Source organism: Phasianus colchicus, chromosome 5 (genome assembly GCF_987193195.1).
Source record: "Phasianus colchicus chromosome 5, bPhaCol1.hap1.1, whole genome shotgun sequence".
Classification (NCBI taxonomy): domain Eukaryota; kingdom Metazoa; phylum Chordata; class Aves; order Galliformes; family Phasianidae; genus Phasianus; species Phasianus colchicus.
In genome coordinates, this window is record NC_143440.1 from 14783852 (window position 1) to 14800953 (window position 17102).

The window sequence follows — 17102 nt, forward strand, 5'->3', positions numbered from 1 at the left end:
GAAGAGAAAGAGGTGGTGTAGGAGATGGCGCTGCCTCAATGACTGCTCATATCAGCACTTGCCCAAATGCTATGCTATGGGGATGGAAACAGCAGTAAAGTCCATGGAGATACCACTGCATTTCCTGTACTGCTGAGTGGACCACACTTTCTTCCTATCACAGACTTTCCATGCACTCATCCCACTGTCTTCCAACACCATACATTTGTAATGAAAGCACTTGGTGTCTCTGTATGATTGAAGAGAAGATCGGTCTATGGATAGAAATTTTTTCAAAACTGTATCTACTGAATAACCCAGAAGCTTTTGTTGGAAAGCATGCATCACTTCCACCCCAATTCATGTTCTCAAGAGCACCACATATTTTGCTGTGATCCTTACAGCCAATCAGTGGGGGTAAAAGGGAGGATGCATGAGCATGTCTACTGTGCCAGCTGTGTCTACATAATTTCCTGGTCAAGACAAGAAGAGGGTCTTCCTTTCTACAAAGAGTTTGTATTACAGATGGTATCTATCTTTGCAGGAGGTTCAGATCCCAGAGTCTGGGGCTCCAGATGTCTGCAGACACAGTGCTTGGAAGCTCAGAGCCCTACACTGGCGTTAGACAAATGAGAAGCCGGGTAAGAGTCACTGAATCCTAAAGGGTTTAGTGAAATATTTGTCTCAACACATTGGTAACAAATAGAGAAACATCTAGATGGGTTGTCCTATTTTAGTTTTGGGGTCCCAGACCATAGCATGGGAATACATCCAACATACCTATAAAACACGAGTAAGAAAGTAGAATGACACATCTGCCAAATAGTTCTGCTAAGACAAAGTCAGCTTCCATTGGAAAGAAGCTGCAAAAAGACAAGCTTTGGAGGCTGCTGCTACAGCCCAGGGAGCAGTGCTCCAGTGAGGACAGCTGGTCGGAGATACCCAGCTTGTTCCCTGCCCTCTGCTATTGTTTGGTTTGCTTGCTTGTTTGTTTGCTTTTCTTCTGAATGCTCTCAATTAAGACTTGTTGGGAAATTGCAAATGCCACGTTTTTAGCTGGAAAATGTTGATTCATCAACATCAGCACTTCCTGCAGGACTGGACCAGTTTTAGCAAGGCTGGATAAAACAGGAGGAAGGGTAGCTTGGGCACTGTACAGGTCTGTGGGAGATGCAGGTACCCACCCTGCTGGCATCACGGAGGGGATTTCATTCTCCATGCCCTGTTGGTAAGACCACCAGTATCTAGGCTACCCCAGGGTGGACTTCCTTCTTCCACTGAAAAACACTAAGAGGTTTGAGCAAATGCAGAGTGGGAATTGTTTTTAAATCTCAAGATGGAATGTTGAGTGGAATGGGGTAGGACACACTGGGTACCCATTTGGTGACACACCCATGATGGCAGCTGGTGGCCATGCCGTGCCATTCCTCAGTCTTCGTGCATTCTGGGGGGAGAAGGCAGCAGGTCCCTTATTCCCTTCATCCCCAAAGTAAGAACCATCCTGTGTGCAACATATGGTGGGAGGTGCAGGAGAAAACACTGCATCAATTTAAAAGCTGTAGAAAATCTCAAATGAAAAAACCCTTCTGTAGACACTTTGCTTTTTCAGAACTGAAAATAACATAAAGGGCTTGGACAGGGCCAGCTCTTTGCTTTTTAAGAGCGGCAGTGACGTAAAGGCCAAAGGAGAACAAAGGTGTTTTTTCCCCTCTTTCTGCCACACTGGGGAAGGAAGCCTGAAGGCAACCCTAGGCGACGTTCTGCACTAGAGCACACAGCTCCTCGCCTTGAAAACATGATACTGGTGGATGGCTTGGGCTGCTGCATAGCTCTTCACCCCCAAAACAGAGGATGGGCAGCATTGTGAAGTGCCATTCCTTGCGGCATTTCTTTATAAAGCCTCCTGTGCCAGCAGTTGTGCTGTGGAGAAGCCAGATCTCCCGAATTCCTGAAGGAGAAGTGACTCAGGGACAGGGAATGCCGCTTCCATTGACCTCCCTCCCTGCTCCTCCTCCCACTGGGGCTTTGCATTGTGATCTTTGGGAAGTGAATGCATCCAAGCCCTGTTTTTTTCTGACTCAGCAGTTGCTTTGAAGTGATTTTTTTTATTTTGTTTTTTTTGCGGTAGCGGTGGGGCATCATGCCCAGCTAAAATATCTTGGCTCCGCTGCTCCTTGCAACAAACTTCCAAAGGTCTCATGCTAGCGGTGAAGGGCAATTTGAAGAGAATGCAAATAAAGGCTTCACTTCATTCATGCTGGTTGAATAGAGAATTGAAAGCTGAGCCGCAGAGGGGATTGCAAGACAAATTCTTCGGGCTGTGGAGCTGTTAACGCTGCCCAGAAAAGAAAGGACCGAAGTTGCCCCCGTTTCCTGAACACTTCCCAACACGGGCTCTGGTTTTGAGGAAAAGGAAGAGATTCCTGCAGGAATGGCAATGGATCCAGGCCCGAGTAGAGCTGCTGTGAGGAGATGCGCAGTGGCCGGATGGCAGTGTGTGGTTACCAACAGCATCCTTTGGATGGCTGGTTGGGATGCACTGCCATGGCTTGTCTGGAGAAGAAGAGAAGGCTGCCACTTTCCTCAAACTAATCTGACTGTATTATTTCCTTTTCTAGGGTAGAAGAATGCTCTCCTTTATCCCCCAAACTCACAAATTCATTTTATGTAAGAAATCGCCAGAGTACACCAGTGTTCCCTCTGATTTAGACCAACCTTGCCAAAGACACCTATTCTCAACAAAACATAGCTGCTCTTCCTTCTCCTCTCACCTTGGGCAGGAGGAAAGCTTCAGGTCGGGCTATAAGTCGATCTGGGAAGTCACTGCCAGCTCACTGTCACTGGGTGAATGATCTTGAGGGAAGGCAGCCAGCTTTTTTGGAGTCCGATGCCAGGCTGGGTCCCGCATCCCCGCAGACCTGTTGAGCAGCGCGGGTGGGAGCAGAGCCAGGACAATAACAGGAAACTAAGCAAACCCATAGGAGTGCACAAGGAAATGATCTGAGCCTTCATCCTTTCACTCCATCCCCAATCAGGGACATGGACAAACATTTTGGGCTGCACAGATCTCCTTTCTTTTCCTGAAAGAGTTGGCCAAAATATGGCTTTTTTTTTTTTTTTAAACTTATTTTTATGTCCAGTAAATATCAGGATTTCCAGGATGCACATGGTTGCTCTTGCTAAAATTTCCCACTAAATGTTTTCACATTTTGGAAGAAAATGGATAATGGAAATGAATTTGGCTTTTGATTTCCAGGTTGTTGTTATTTGGCCTTTTTAATGGTGGATTTTTTTTTTTTTTTCAGGGGAAGGATATTTTACAGAACTGCCAATTTCTGGAATGTAACTTTTCTTTTTTATCAGAAAACAGAGCAGCTTCCTCTTCTCTAATCAGAAAACGGAAAATCAAATATAAATGACACCACCCGCCTCTTGTTGACGATAAACCATTCCGTGGAAGTTCCAATGGAAACATTTCTAAACTTGTTATCCTTTTTTGCATTTATCAGAAACCTCATCCTCATCACCGGGGGCTGCAGACGTGCTGCAAATCCAACCTTTTGGCTTTTCTTACCTGGTATGTGAGCATTGCAGGAGATTGTTGAAAATTACCTCCAGTAAGTACTCTTGGCTCCTGTTGATTTTGGTGGTGAGTGAAAACACAGTGAAGCAGCTCAAGTCCTCATCTACTCCTAGTGAAATCACATATGGTGCACAAACTGCAGTTAAATTGGTTGGTTTTTTTTTTTTTTTTTGGTCATTTTCTATGTGCCTGCAAGCTAAGAGTGGCCATGCTTTTCCAAATGCTGACACTTTGCCTTGAAATAATGAGTTTCAGCCCCTAAAAGAGAAAAAAAAAAAAAAAAAAAATGGGAAGTGCTCCTCCAGCAGCTCTTCTGCATCTGCGAGATTACTGACCTCACCCTGGGGACACTGAGTGACACCAAGCACCGATGCCATCCTAATCTTCCCCTATGCTTTTAGCTGCAGGTCCCCCAGTGTCATTTTTGAGATGCTTTCCCTTAGTCCTCACCCTGCGCAGAGGTGCTTGAGGTTGTTGCTCTGGCTGTGCGTTCCGTTCAAGAACATATGACCAGGAGCAATTTTCTAATCATTCACGTTGGCCCTTGCTATCCATCATTACACCTTCTCCATCTCCAAAAACGCTATTAGCATCACAGTTTCTTCCTAAAGTAGCTTTGGTTTCTGGAGCCTTACCCAAGGAATTTGTCTCTCCTGTTGGACTTTGCAGTCCTCACGATCTGGAAAAGATCCCAAGGTTTCACATATCTGTCCAGAGCACAGCAATTACCCACGGCTCTGTCACCAAAATAGGGCACCACAAAAATGCTGGGAATCTGCTAAAGCCGGATTCCTGCCATGGCTTTCCTTCCCCCTGCAGTTCTCCAGGAGACAGGCTGCTAGGAGACAGTGCATAGGGCAGCTCAACTCTGCATCCTGCACCTCTGCCTGCAGATGTGTGGGATGTAGCAAGGTGGCACGGGACATTGCTAGCAGCACCAGGGACACGCAAAAATGTTGGAGGGAGCAAGTAAATCCAGGCAATGTAAGGTCAGAGAAAATCCTGCTGGAGCTCAGCATGTCATGTTGGAGCAATGATTTGCATCAAGGCTGTGGAGTAGAGCAGCAAGAGGAGGCTAGAGTGCTGCAAACACATTGTCTGCTAACCTCAGTTGTGATGCTGGCCAAGACATGGAACAGTTGACCATCTATCAGTCCTCGCAGGCATCTTGAGCAATGATGAGTTGGTTTGCTGCTGTTCCTGCTCTCATCTTTGTTTAAAAGTAGTATTTCTCCAATGCGACTCACGTTCCTGAAACCCCTGGCTCCTGAAGAAGTCCAACACGTGGGCATCTGAGTTGGGACACCATGGGTACCTGTGTCTCTCCCAGCTCCCTACCTGTTTCCCGTGGAAAGGAAGATTTGTAGTGAAGGAATTCTGGTGCAGGAGAAGCTGCAGGAAACTCCTTAGAATAAGAACTACATTTCATGCCACTTTTCCTCCACAGAGGGACCGTGACTTTGCATTGTTTGCTGTGATATCAGATAACCCACCTTTCTCACTATCTACAGAGTGAAAATGCTGGCAGGGAGGAAATCCAACATTATAAGCAAAGGCTGTCAGCTCTGCTACAGCATAAAACCATAACATCTGGATTTTTGTGAAACACCAAGACAGGACATCCCGAAGCTGAGGTGCTCTCTCCGGTGCATTCTTCAGTGGGCACATCCCAGCACACTAACTGCAGGTTCAGCTGTGCTGAGAAATCATCTATAGGGAAATTTTCTCTTGGGTGTAGCACATGCCTATGGAGTGCTTTGGGCTGGTATGCATTTTTGAGCCAGCAGTACTCTTCTGAGCGTGCTTAGGGTTAGGTCCACAATAACCAAGCATCCATCCCCAAAGAAAATCTTCCATCTCACCCTGCCTCTGAAGAACTTCCAGAGCATAGGCACATATCCTGAATAGGAATATTAGCATTTCAAGCAACGCTGGGATACCTTCCCCACATCTCATTACTGCTGGGCTAGTGCCCACACACAAAGCAGCGGAGTCCGGGGCTTTGGGAAGTCAACCACCAGCTTTTTCCATCTCTCCATCATATAGGTATTTGGAATTATACACCTTGCATTTGGAAACCATGTCAGGGAACTTTGGTTCAGGCTGAATCTGGATTCAACGCTGTTGGCCCTTCTTGCCCTACGATCAAGGACAGGGGCATTGATGTCCCACAGGTGGCACCTGCCCTGGGAAGTCTATTCAGTGTGGATGTGTGGTTATAAAATATTATTTTAGCCAGCAGAGGGAGCGCTCAGTGCTTCAGACCAGGACAGTTCGGGAAGTACAGAGAAAACATCTGAAACCCTTATCAGGGCAGTAGGAGCTGAAATAAAGGTTGTGCCTGGATTTGGGCTGGGGATGCTCTGCTACAGGATAACGGGGCACAAACCTGTGGGAAACCCTCTGGAGACCTCAGGTATGTGGGTGAGCATCCCCCAAATGAAATCTGCCCTATTAATTCAGGTCTGTGTTTGGGCTCTTACACATGCCCACCTGCCAAGTATTTAAGGCAGAGCTGCATTCAAATTTAGGACAAATAGAGTGACACACAGCTAATTTGACTTCAGTGAATTTAAAGACTTATCAGCTGGCAGGATCCGTAACAGTCTCCTGGCTTAGGAAAAGGGTCTCAGTTATTCTCCAGTGAAGTGCCTCAGCAGTGGAGGGATTGCTCTGTTCACATACGATAATGGAACTATAATTAGTTACCCAAATGCACATCAGTCCCATCCTCTCCTAACCAGTCAGATCCCCCAGGCACTTAAATGAAATCTCCTCAAGCAAAAACGGGCAATTTGGAAACTTGTCTCCGTGCACATCAGTGATTAGAGAGCCATGTAACAAAGCCAGGTGTCTGTGGGATTGAGCTAAGGCAAGCCCACGAGGGGATGGTGATGTGGATCAGATAAATATGTCACAAAAGCAGTGGCAAAGCAAAGCCCTGAGAGCAGGAGGAGATCTCATCACTCTGTGTCTGGGGGCATTTCCTGCAGACACCACACACGTTCCAGTTAAATGAGCACAGCCTTGGGCAGATTAACACCCCTTGCAAAGCCTGATAAAAAACAATGAGCCGCATGCTCAATGCAAAGTACATCAAGGATGAAAGGGAACTGGGGAAGAAGCAGAGAGGAGCAGCAGGGATGACCTCACCTGCCTGAAACCTACCTTGCTGCCAGGGAGTAAGGCACTGTGATTAAAAACAACAAGGCTAGGAGAGATGTTACTCCAGAGGAAACAGATGTGAGAAAGCTCCTTGTGGTACACAGCAGCCATATGCATGATGGGAGCCAGAAACTGAAGTCAGACCCATTGCAATAAAAAGGTTTTTCAATGAGCAAGAGGCACCTACCAGAGAGATGGTTCAGCTGTTGACACAGGAGACTTGCATTGCTTGCATGGAGCCTTTTAAATGGAAGCTGATTGCTCACCACAGCATTAAATGCTTGTTCTGGCAGCAGCTGTGGGAAATCCTGTGGCTCTTTCATCAGTGAAAATCTCTCCTACTGTTACCTATGCTCACTATCAGCAGAAGACACTTTCTGCTTCACACAACTACATCAAGTGCTGATCCCTGCTCCTGTCTTTTAGACGGTAATATCTTGACCCAGTGATGCCTGGCATTTCCAGCTTATAGCCACTTAACATAAGATCTGAGAGAAGAAATTGTGCTCAATCATGATGTGGACAATTCCAAAACACAAGGCTGCCTCGTTTACAGCAAGATGGGAACGGCAAGTGCTAACACCTGCTGAGTGGCTGGGTGTTGAGCACCTAATGGCTGAGTGCTGAGTTTGGTGACTGGGGCAGAACCAGATGATTTCCATATCTCCATGACAGTGGCAGTTCTGAGGTGGCACCTCTCCCTTGGCTATAATGCTGTGTCTGTGTAACAAAGCCTGCCTTGCAAGTCTTGCTTGCACTGTGTCTGATGGACAAAGAACCTCTTCCTTGGATAGCCCAGTGGAGATGTGGGCACCAGGGCTTGTGCCATGCTTGTGCTCACCCTAATGGAGCTTCTGCAGCAAACCTCATTGCAGCAGCTGATTCAGCCCAGTGTTACTATCTCCTGCCCCCTTCCCCAGGATAGCCAGGTTTGGGCTCTCTCCTTCCTGTGATCTGCAGAAAAGCCAGAGCAAATCCTCCAAAACAATTGCTGAAGATCAAGGTTTCCACTTTTAGCTGTTTTCGCTCCTGAGACCAGAACCTGACAGAGTAACACCCAGAAAATCTTAGTTTTAGAATTGCTTCATTTAAAAACCAAGCACCAACACCCCAAGCCAGTTGTTTAGATTAAATAAAATCTGTCCCATGTATTCCACCTCCCTTCCCTGGGAGACTGCTCCTTATCTGGGTGTAGAAGTGCATCTCAAAAGTGGGAGAAAAGGCTTTGAGTGACTCAGTGACTCATCTTCTACTCTGTATACCCCAACGGTGCTATTGCTGCTTTCAAGTGGGTCTCCAAGGCAGCAAGGAGTGGGAGAAAGCAGCTGTAAAATGGGCATCATATGCCAGAGACAGGTCTGTGCTCCTAGTTGTATAGGTGCAGGGGGGGGGAACCCTGGGAATACTGCCCTCCCCAGCACAGGTCTGCTTTGGGGCAGGGCCTGGGATAGGGTCTCAGCAGGATTTGGGATGGGAGCTCTTGAAACACTCTGGTGACTCAGGCAAATCATCACCTAATGATAACACTCATGTTTTTAAGTCAATTCCTCTGAAAGTCTCTTGTAGGGGATGCCTGCTATCCATTGCTAGATTTTTCTCTTTTTCCTTATATAACATGCAAAGACAATGGAATTCAATCTATCTCTCAAAAGCACCTTTTTTTCTTCTTTCCTTTTGATTAGTGCAGAAGAGGTTGTTCCAGTCTGGCACCTCTTGCAGTTACTGTTATTGTTTTGACTATAAAACACCCGTGTGATCCGTACATACTTGAAATGGTTGCTTTTAATGAAAACTAAAAATAATTTTAAAAAATCTTAAAAAATTCCAAACAATTCAATTCCAGGCCAAAAAAATAAAAAAGTCTTCTCGTTTGCCAGGATCTACCTGCTGGACTTGGAAGGCTCAGCACAAAACCCACCTGGAAGAAATCAAATGAGAGGCAGGTTTGCAACGGGGATGCAATTGCCATGAATGTATTATCATAGAAGCACAGAATCTTAGGAGTTGGATGGGATCTCTGGAGATCACCTATTCCACTTGCTAATCATTAATCACGTTCAGGTATTCACAGTCCTACAGAGGCTCAGTGCAGCCACCTCTCATAGCTGGGGATGTCCTAATCTGGGGTCTGCAAGAGGCAAACGATTTTCACTGATTCTGTACTGTCTCACCAAAAGTTTTTTGGACAAGTGTTTTAACTATTTTCCAGCTAACACAGTGCTAACAGGTCTGGGGGCCTTCCTCTTCCATCCTGGCCATGTATTTCTCTCTGCTCCTGATGCTGCTTTTGGTGAGAGGTGGATAAACCTCATTGGGATGGATGATCCTCAGAAAGCTGGATGAATCACCCTCAGCTCTCACAGTTTGAGGCATTAAGTGGTTCTTTGTGGAGTTAAGCAACGTTTAGCCCTCCAGCCACTTCCCTGCAGCTTTTCAGCACATCCACTCCTGCAGGGCCATGTCAGCAAGAGGATGGGCTGAGGGCTGCGTACACCTTAGATTTAAGGTGTGAAATGCCCACGGACCCTCCAGTCACTCCCAGAGTGAGCTCACCCCTCCATCCCTTTAATGGAAACCAGTTGACTTCATTGAGCTCATTTCTCTAATCAGAAAGTATCACTGAGCTACTGATTGCGTTCCATGAAGATGAAGACATCACAGAACTCCCAGGAGCCAATGGAGGAGCACACCATGGTCCCACCATCACTCCAGCAAGCCTCAGCAATCAGGCTGCCTGTTCACCCCCCAAGAAAACACATTTATTTTCTTGCAGCCCACGGTGGTGCTGGGATGGTTTAGGTTGGAAAAGAGCCACCATAGTCAGAAGAGGACCAACAGTCGCCAGGCAGATGACTGGTTCCTTTGCCAACACCTGCCTTTTGCAAGCAACACTTTTTCCAACAGAACCCTGTAAAATATTTTTTTATGAAGAACCGATAGGAAATGTTGTGGGGGAGGAAAAAAAAAAAAAGCCTAAACTTTTCTGGAAGTCTTCTTAGTCATTGCCTTTTTCCATTTGTAAAACTTTCCAGATTAAAGCCTCACACCCCACTTTTTCTCTTCTTTTCTTTTCTTTTCTTTTCTTTTCTTTTCTTTTCTTTTCTTTTCTTTTCTTTTCTTTTCTTTTCTTTTCTTTTCTTTTCTTTTCTTTTCTTTTCTTTTCTTTTCTTTTCTTTTCTTTTCTTTTTTCTATCTTTATCTTTTTTCTTTTTTTCCAGCTAAAACCAGCTTTGATTAAATACAAAATCAATACAGCTGCTCAGCTCCTTGGGCTGCTGAGCTGGAGTGGAGGACCTGACTCCCCATGGTGCTGCTGCACTTCATGGGCTTTTCCAGGAGAGAGATCCCAGTGGCTGGAAGCCCAGCAGAACATGGGGTGGCTTGCAGCATGAGCTCCATATATGCACATATAGAGCACACAGGGGAAGGTTCATGGGGAAGGGGGGGGGTCTCCTTCAGACGTAGACATATCTTGCACTGCAGTTTTCTTTAAACTGTGGGGAAGTTGGATTAGGTGAGGAATTCCACAATTTCTTAGCTTTTCAAATAACATGTCTGCGATATCACTCAGCCTGACCTGTGCTCCCACCTGCCTCGGGAGCTCAGTTAACCCTTTGCCCATTGATTTCAGGGCTTCGTGGAGGGCTGAGAACACACTGGCCACACACACACTCAGGCTGCCGACACATGGGATTAGCACCTCTGATGCTGAAAGCAAGCAAAGTCCACCCTTTTCAGAGTCTGCCCACCATAAACATACACAGGGAAAAGAAACCTCTTTAGACCTGCTCCAGCTCTTTCCTGGGCTTATGCCCTACATACACAGGTATGGAGATGTTCAGGATTGTGCCTGTGCTTCCCATCGCTCTGTGTCATTCCTCTTAGGATCTTCCAGATGCTGAAGCACACCAAGGATTGGTGTATCCCAGTAGGAGTTATCTTCAGCTGATGAAGAGGAGACGTGGAGACAGCAAGTGAGTCACCCCAAGTGGCATCACTGAAATGGGGACAGAAATAGGGGTAGCATTTGAGTCACCTGCCATTTGGCTCTACCTACTTAGCCAAGAACTCTCTACCCCCTCAGCACAAAAATACATGCGTGCACACACGTGCTATGTAAGCCCACTATGTGCTCTTTTTAAAAGCTATATGTATATTTTTGTGGGGGTTACTTGCCTAGTAATTAGCAATTAGATTAGGGTACGCACCCTCTGAAGTCTCCTGCTCCAGGAACACTGGGACATCTACAAAGCCCTTGCATTTCTGTCCATAGACCTTTCCTCCTTGCTGGAATGCAACCAGCACCGTGAAAAAGCTTTCCCTATCACACAGGATCACACCATACCTATTTGCACTGTGGTACTACTTGGAGATCCCAGCCCCATCTACCGACCACTCAATGAAGGTCAAATAACCCTGATGGCCGACAGGAGACATAGACAGAGGTGAGGCTTTTGAGTACGCATGGTCCCAAAGGTTATCACCCCAGATCTCCCCAAACCATCCCTACACACTTCCAACCCTTAAGGGGTGCACTGCTATCCCTCACCCCTCTGTCCTGAGGCGAACATCCCCTGCTAGTTGGGGAGGGTGACACCACCACCACCTTTCCCTGTGCCCCCAAACCCACTTTGGCTGGGAGCTGGCTCAATGCAGCATCCTCTGCTCCACCGGCGCCGTGCTGCTCTATCGCCACATTTCTCAGCGGTAGAGTATAAACATTTCCAGGGAAGTGCACTTAGTGTAAATTTGTTTGCCAAGTGCTGTTGCCTCCCCTCCTGGGTTATGATTGTGAAGGTTTTGGTTGGGCCAGAAAACAAATCACCCACCCCACTCAGTCATGCCTTCTGCTCCCCCGTGAGGGTGTCTGTCACCCCTGGCATGGGCAATGTGTTCTGGGACATGTGTTCCCATGTTACCTGCAGTGGGGATCCTACTGCAAAGTCCCATGCGACTGCTTCCAGCTGTAGGATCAATTCCAGCAAGATCAGTCCCAGCCCCTAAGGAAGCAAGGCAAAGGGGAGAAGATGTATTCTCACACCTAACTGATGGATGAGGATGCAAAACATAAGGAAAACAAGTGACTTGCCCATAGCTGTAGCGGAGGGAGGATGTGCATGGTTTATGTGAAACATGCATGACCTCCTCACTTCTCCTTTTCCCTGTATCCACAGCCACCTGCCCATGGGATCATGGCCCCACATCCTTCCTTCTTCTGGGATCTTCACTTCATCTTCAATCCATTTCTCCCACCACAAAGCCCCTTGGCCTGAAAGAGCGATGGGGTGACCCCAGTTGGGGCTGACAAGCAGAGGTGGTCATGGGGGCCCTCAATATGGGAAGCCCTGGCCCTCCCAACCCAATGCTCTGCCCCAAGACAATGAGAGCTGCAAACAAAGACCCACACTGAAGCACAGCAGCAATGTGAGGGGAAAAAAAAAAAAAAAAAAAAAAACAGAGGAAGAAATGCCTGAAAGATACATAGCTGGGATTCCTGAACCCCTCAGAGGTATTCGGGCTTAGCCAACAGGCTGGGTTTTTTTTTTCAAGGCCATTAATTACACAACAGAGATGTATCTGCACCACTCCACCTCTCCACACTCAATAAGGGCCCCACATATATTCCCTACGATGTATCACCATCTGTGTGCAGTGCCACCACCTGCACTGGGCACCTGGGAAAACAACCTGTTGGAGTGTGACGCTGGCTCTTGTGTCTGATTTTCTGAGAAGAAGTAAAGGGGCACTCCAAGTATGCACCTTTAAAGCATGTCTGAAATACGTGAGCTGAACTGGTTGGGAGGGCAGGAGGTGGTGGCAGAGCTGGAAAGCTTCAGGGGGACAAGGAGAAGATCTAAGGAGCTGTACCAAAGCACAGTCAGTGCACGGGCAGCATATGGACTTGCTCCAGAATAATTCCCTGTATTTGCTTAGTGTTGTGAAGAGCCAACCTCATCTTCTGGTGCTTGGAAGAACCTGCTGGAGCTCTTATTGGTCCTTTAAGGAGCTTGGACTTCTTCCTCTGTATGACATTCCTCTGAGCCTTTCCATGGCAATGCTTTTAAAAAAAAAAAAGGGGGGGGGGGACGACAGGAAATTGTGATGTGCTTAGCTGTTAATACAGACACAGACCCACAGACCCATTCTCCTTCTGCTACTGTATTTGTTGAACATTTTTGACGTGTATAATCAGACAAAACTTGGAGCCTTCCAGGCTCCCTCCGCAAAAAAAAAAAAACAAACCAACAAAACAGAGGAGAGGGGAAGCATTCTTCCTTATCTACCCTATCCCACCCTTCTCAGAAATCCCATTTAGGTGTCCACTTTGGCATCTGGGGATGACCAAGAGATGCTTTCCCTTCCATAGATGGCAGGGAGAGAGGAGACACATCCCTCTCTCCCTGGGACGATCTGACCCTTTGGTGCACCCAGCCCTCAGCTTCCTGGCTTTGGCCAAGCTGCAAACAGTGCCTTGAGTTTTAAAAGATGCTACAAGAATCTGACTACCAAGTCTGTCCACTCTGCAAAAATGCAAGTTTGTCCTCCATATAAATAGGGGTGAAAACACCTGTGCCTTTAACTGCTGTCACAAATTCTTCAGGCACAATGCAATAATATACCTCTCTAGAACTTCAGTTTTGCAGCGTTCAGCAGCATCCAGATCCTTTGTGTGCATCTGCCAGCAACCCTCGAGTCTAATGAGTGCCCCAAGGCATCAGCAGACCAGGGCAGGATTTGCTCCAAGAGTCCCTTTTCCCCCAGAACATGCCAAAAAGATGACCCTGCCCATATAACAACCCAGCAGCAGACACAAGGAGACCTGAGCAGACCCTCTTGGCATCCACTCGTTTGCTCCTTGCTGACCACAGGCCCGAGGTGAATTATTTCTCCCGCTCCAAGTTCTTTGACTTCAATTTCATGCAGGGACCTTACATATATCACATCCCCTGTCGCCAATGAATCTCTCCAGTTCAAACAGTTCCAGTTGCCCCGAGATCAATATATTTTAGCAGCACACAAGGACACCGTGTTATTGCCAATTTCCTGGGCTGTACAAAAAAGGTATCACTTTCTTAAAGCCACTGAAAAACGCTCTGGGCCAACTAAGATTACTTCTCTGCCATTAAGTGGGTGCATTTAGGACTCATCCTGATCACTGTCTGTTCTGTCTTGTGATGACATTTTCTGCCATTCTTCAAGGACAGGAGATGCCAACTCAGGAACCGTTCCCACCCTCCTGTGGTCTAATGTCAGTAGCATAGTCTGATTGTCCTCACTGTTGACAAACAAGAATATGAGGTGTCTTACAAATAGGTACCGTGCAACTCAAATGCCAAGAAATCCCCTTCCTGCTCATTGGGAAATAAGCCAAATGAGCACCAATGGGTGCCTTGGTTGAGCTGGGATTAGGTGACTTCTCCCACCTCTGCCTGCAAGGTCTGGCCTGGCTCCAGCTTTCCTGTTCTTTCCTCTGTCCCTTGAGGCCCTTGGCAACGTGTAGGTGGCCACCCAGATCCGCTTGGGTGGGCTCTGATGGGCAGTGCCATTGGGGGCTTTGCAGATGGGCATCCCCTGGACATCCCAATGGATTGAGGTGGAACCCAGGAGCTTCCTATGATGCTGGGGTGGAAGCTGTGCTCCTCCCAGTCCTTCTCTCTCCATCTCTGCCTCTCTCTGCTGCAGGTCCAGCCATGCCCTCGGCTCTCCTCGTCCTCCTGCCACTCAGGCCCTGTTGTCAGGCAATGCCATGGGCTGGAGTTTGGGGTGGAGGCAGCTATTGTTCCAGCTATCTGCAGTGTAATGTTCCTTATGACTGTATTAAATGAAGGGCGGAGGTCACACATCCCCAGTTTAAATTAGGTTTGGGCTGACCTTTAACAATATTACACTCGTGGATCCTCTCATAACTCACGGCATAAACTCCCTGAGGGTTTTACCACCTCCCTCTCTCCTTCCTACTGTAAGGATGCCCGAGGCTTAATGCGCTTCTCTCCTATTTCGCTTTGATTTCTAATCCCATCCCCTTCTCCCCCTTCGCCCCCCTAAATACAGATATATTCACTCCTTTAAAGGTGGGGGAAAGAACCTGTTCCTTTTCTCTTCTGGGCGACAGCTCTTTCTTTTGTGTCTCTTTCTTCCCTTCCCCGCCCCCCTCCTCTTTCTTGACACAATGCACTATTTATTTGCACTGAAGGATAACTAAGAAGCAATTAAAAGATCAAAAGGCACAAGCCCAAGTAGACCCAACTCGGCAACTTGTGGGGTGCATTTTGCTGCTGCCGCCGAAGCTGCACCGAAAGGCTGCCTTGTTTGCCCCCCAGTCAGAGGGACACCTCTCTTATTGGGTCGCCTCTTCCTCAGAGCGGACTTTTTTATGATCGCTATTTTTCACCCCCATTGTTTGCTATTGCAGTTGTTTACTGGAAAATCACTTGTTTTTCTCAGGGAGATTAACCCCCTCCAAGCTTTCTTTTGTCTCCTTTCAGGAGGTCCTTGCGCTGGGCTGGGGGAAGGGAAGGGAGCCGACTCCTTCAGCTATTAACAGGGGCTTACAGCCCCCTGCCAAGGCAGAGTCCTTCCCTTTGATGGGGTTTTGCTTGCAGTGGGGAGAGGTGCTTGATCTTCCTCAAGGAGATGAATAGAAAGCGAGGACCAGTGGTATGGATGTTCTGAGTCCTGGGCATCTCAGAGAAACTCCCACAGCCAAACGTGGGCATCAGTGGAGATGCCTCTTTGCGGAGATGATGCCAGTGGGACTTCTCAAGAGCTCGTTCTCTTTGACAGCCAGACCAATTCTTCTCACTAGGAGCTGAGATCTAATGCCCACACTGGAGCATGCTGAGCACACAAGTGCTTTCCCAGCATCATGCTCCTCTCCCAGGCATGCTGGCTGCTCACCACCCAACACCAGGGAGTCTGCTGGGTACAATGCGCAGTGACACAACCCAGAGGACAGCCTGCAGACGAGAAGGATGCTGGGCAGGGGAGGACCTCCAAAGCTCAACAGGAAGGGACCGGTCCCGCTCAAGCCTCACATTTTCCTCGGCATGTTTATGGCAATTCCAGCTGTTCAGAGAGGCGCCGAGTTCTCTATTCTTGAAAGAAAAAAAAAAAACCAACAAAAAAGAGTTCTCTCTGTGCACGTCATTGAGATTTGCTGAGCTCTCACCCCTTCGTGCCACTGCCTACCATGAGCACCACCTGCGATGTGCAGCCCGCGGCGCAACGCTGGCAGCTCTGCCCCTGCCTGCTGTGGGTGGGTGCATGCTTTGCACTGCAACTTGAGCTGCGCATCCCTGCGAGCTGACAGCCACCCGTGCTGTGCCTACCATGCGAGTGCTCCGGAACTTTGCCGCTGGTGGAAAACAAGTGGGGTCCTTGCAGCCCACCTCTGGGGCAGCCACTTCTCAGCAGGGCAGGTTTTTGGGAAGTGAATTGTGCACAATGTGATCGCTGTGCAGCTCCGGTGGTGGAGCGGCAGTTGCAACGGGGGCGAATTCGGATCACACACTGCTTCATGGCAAAGCCTGGGAAAAGTCCTTTGGCTTCAAAGCAATTTCTTGCACAAGCTGGCATGTAACAGGGGCAGCCCAGAGAGCAGACACTGGAGGTGCCGTGGGGTGCCAAATCCAATTGTACCCGCGCAGCATGGGCATCCATGCTGTCCCTAGAGATGTGTGCAGGCAAAGCGGAGCTAGCATCTGCCAACACAGGGGTGTGTAACACGGGGCAGGGCCCCGGTGTGAACCTGGGTGGCCGTGCTCCAGCACCCCTGCGTGCCCGCAACTGCCATGCAGATGTTGCAGGGCCAGCACAGAGCAGGACGGATGGCACAGCCACCTGTGCCCTGCGCGCAGTCAGAGCGGGACCAAAAAACAGGGCAGGCATGGCCAGATCCCGCTGCTTCCGATCACCCCACAGTAGTTTCGGTTCCCCGGAGGGCAGAGAGAGGCGGCTCAGCACAGCGGGCAGGGGTTGGGGATGCAACTCCCCAGCCGCCCGCTCTCACCTGCGGGGGGAGGCGGAGGATGCGCGGCCCCCAGCCCACCCAGCGGCCGGCAGGGGTGGGCTGCAGCCCCCTCCCGGGCGGGGAAAGCCTGCGGCTTGAAACTTCCCGTCGCTCCCCGAGCTGGACTTCGCAGGGTTACGAAGAAGGGAGGGAGAAAGAGGGAGGGATCGCTCTGCAACATTATTGGCTGCGTGGCCGGGCTGGTGCTCGCTGGGGAAGTCAGAGCATGCCCATTCGGGGGGGTATAAAAGGGGGGCAGCTAGAGCGCCTTGCCCGTCTCCTCGCTCGTGGGGCAGCCAGCCGGGAGCAGCGGGCAGCAGGCAGCCGGCCCCTCCGCCCCAGCCAGGGGACGCAGTCAGTAAACAC

General features: G+C 48.6%; 1 long non-coding RNA gene across 3 annotated transcripts; it reads right to left on the bottom strand.

The window, feature by feature from the left end:
- Window positions 1-8655: 8655 nt before the first annotated feature.
- On the bottom strand, window positions 8656-16931 carry LOC149917758 (uncharacterized). 3 transcript variants are annotated; one of them, XR_016466746.1, is made up of 3 exons: window positions 16737-16931; window positions 11647-15822; window positions 8656-10724 (listed from the first exon to the last, which is right to left on the bottom strand). It is a non-coding gene; the product is annotated as an uncharacterized LOC149917758 (long non-coding RNA). The 3 variants fall into 3 exon arrangements; XR_016466748.1 differs by having other exon boundaries at window positions 11647-11996; window positions 12679-16931; XR_016466747.1 differs by having other exon boundaries at window positions 11647-11996; window positions 12596-16931.
- Window positions 16932-17102: the final 171 nt, after the last annotated feature.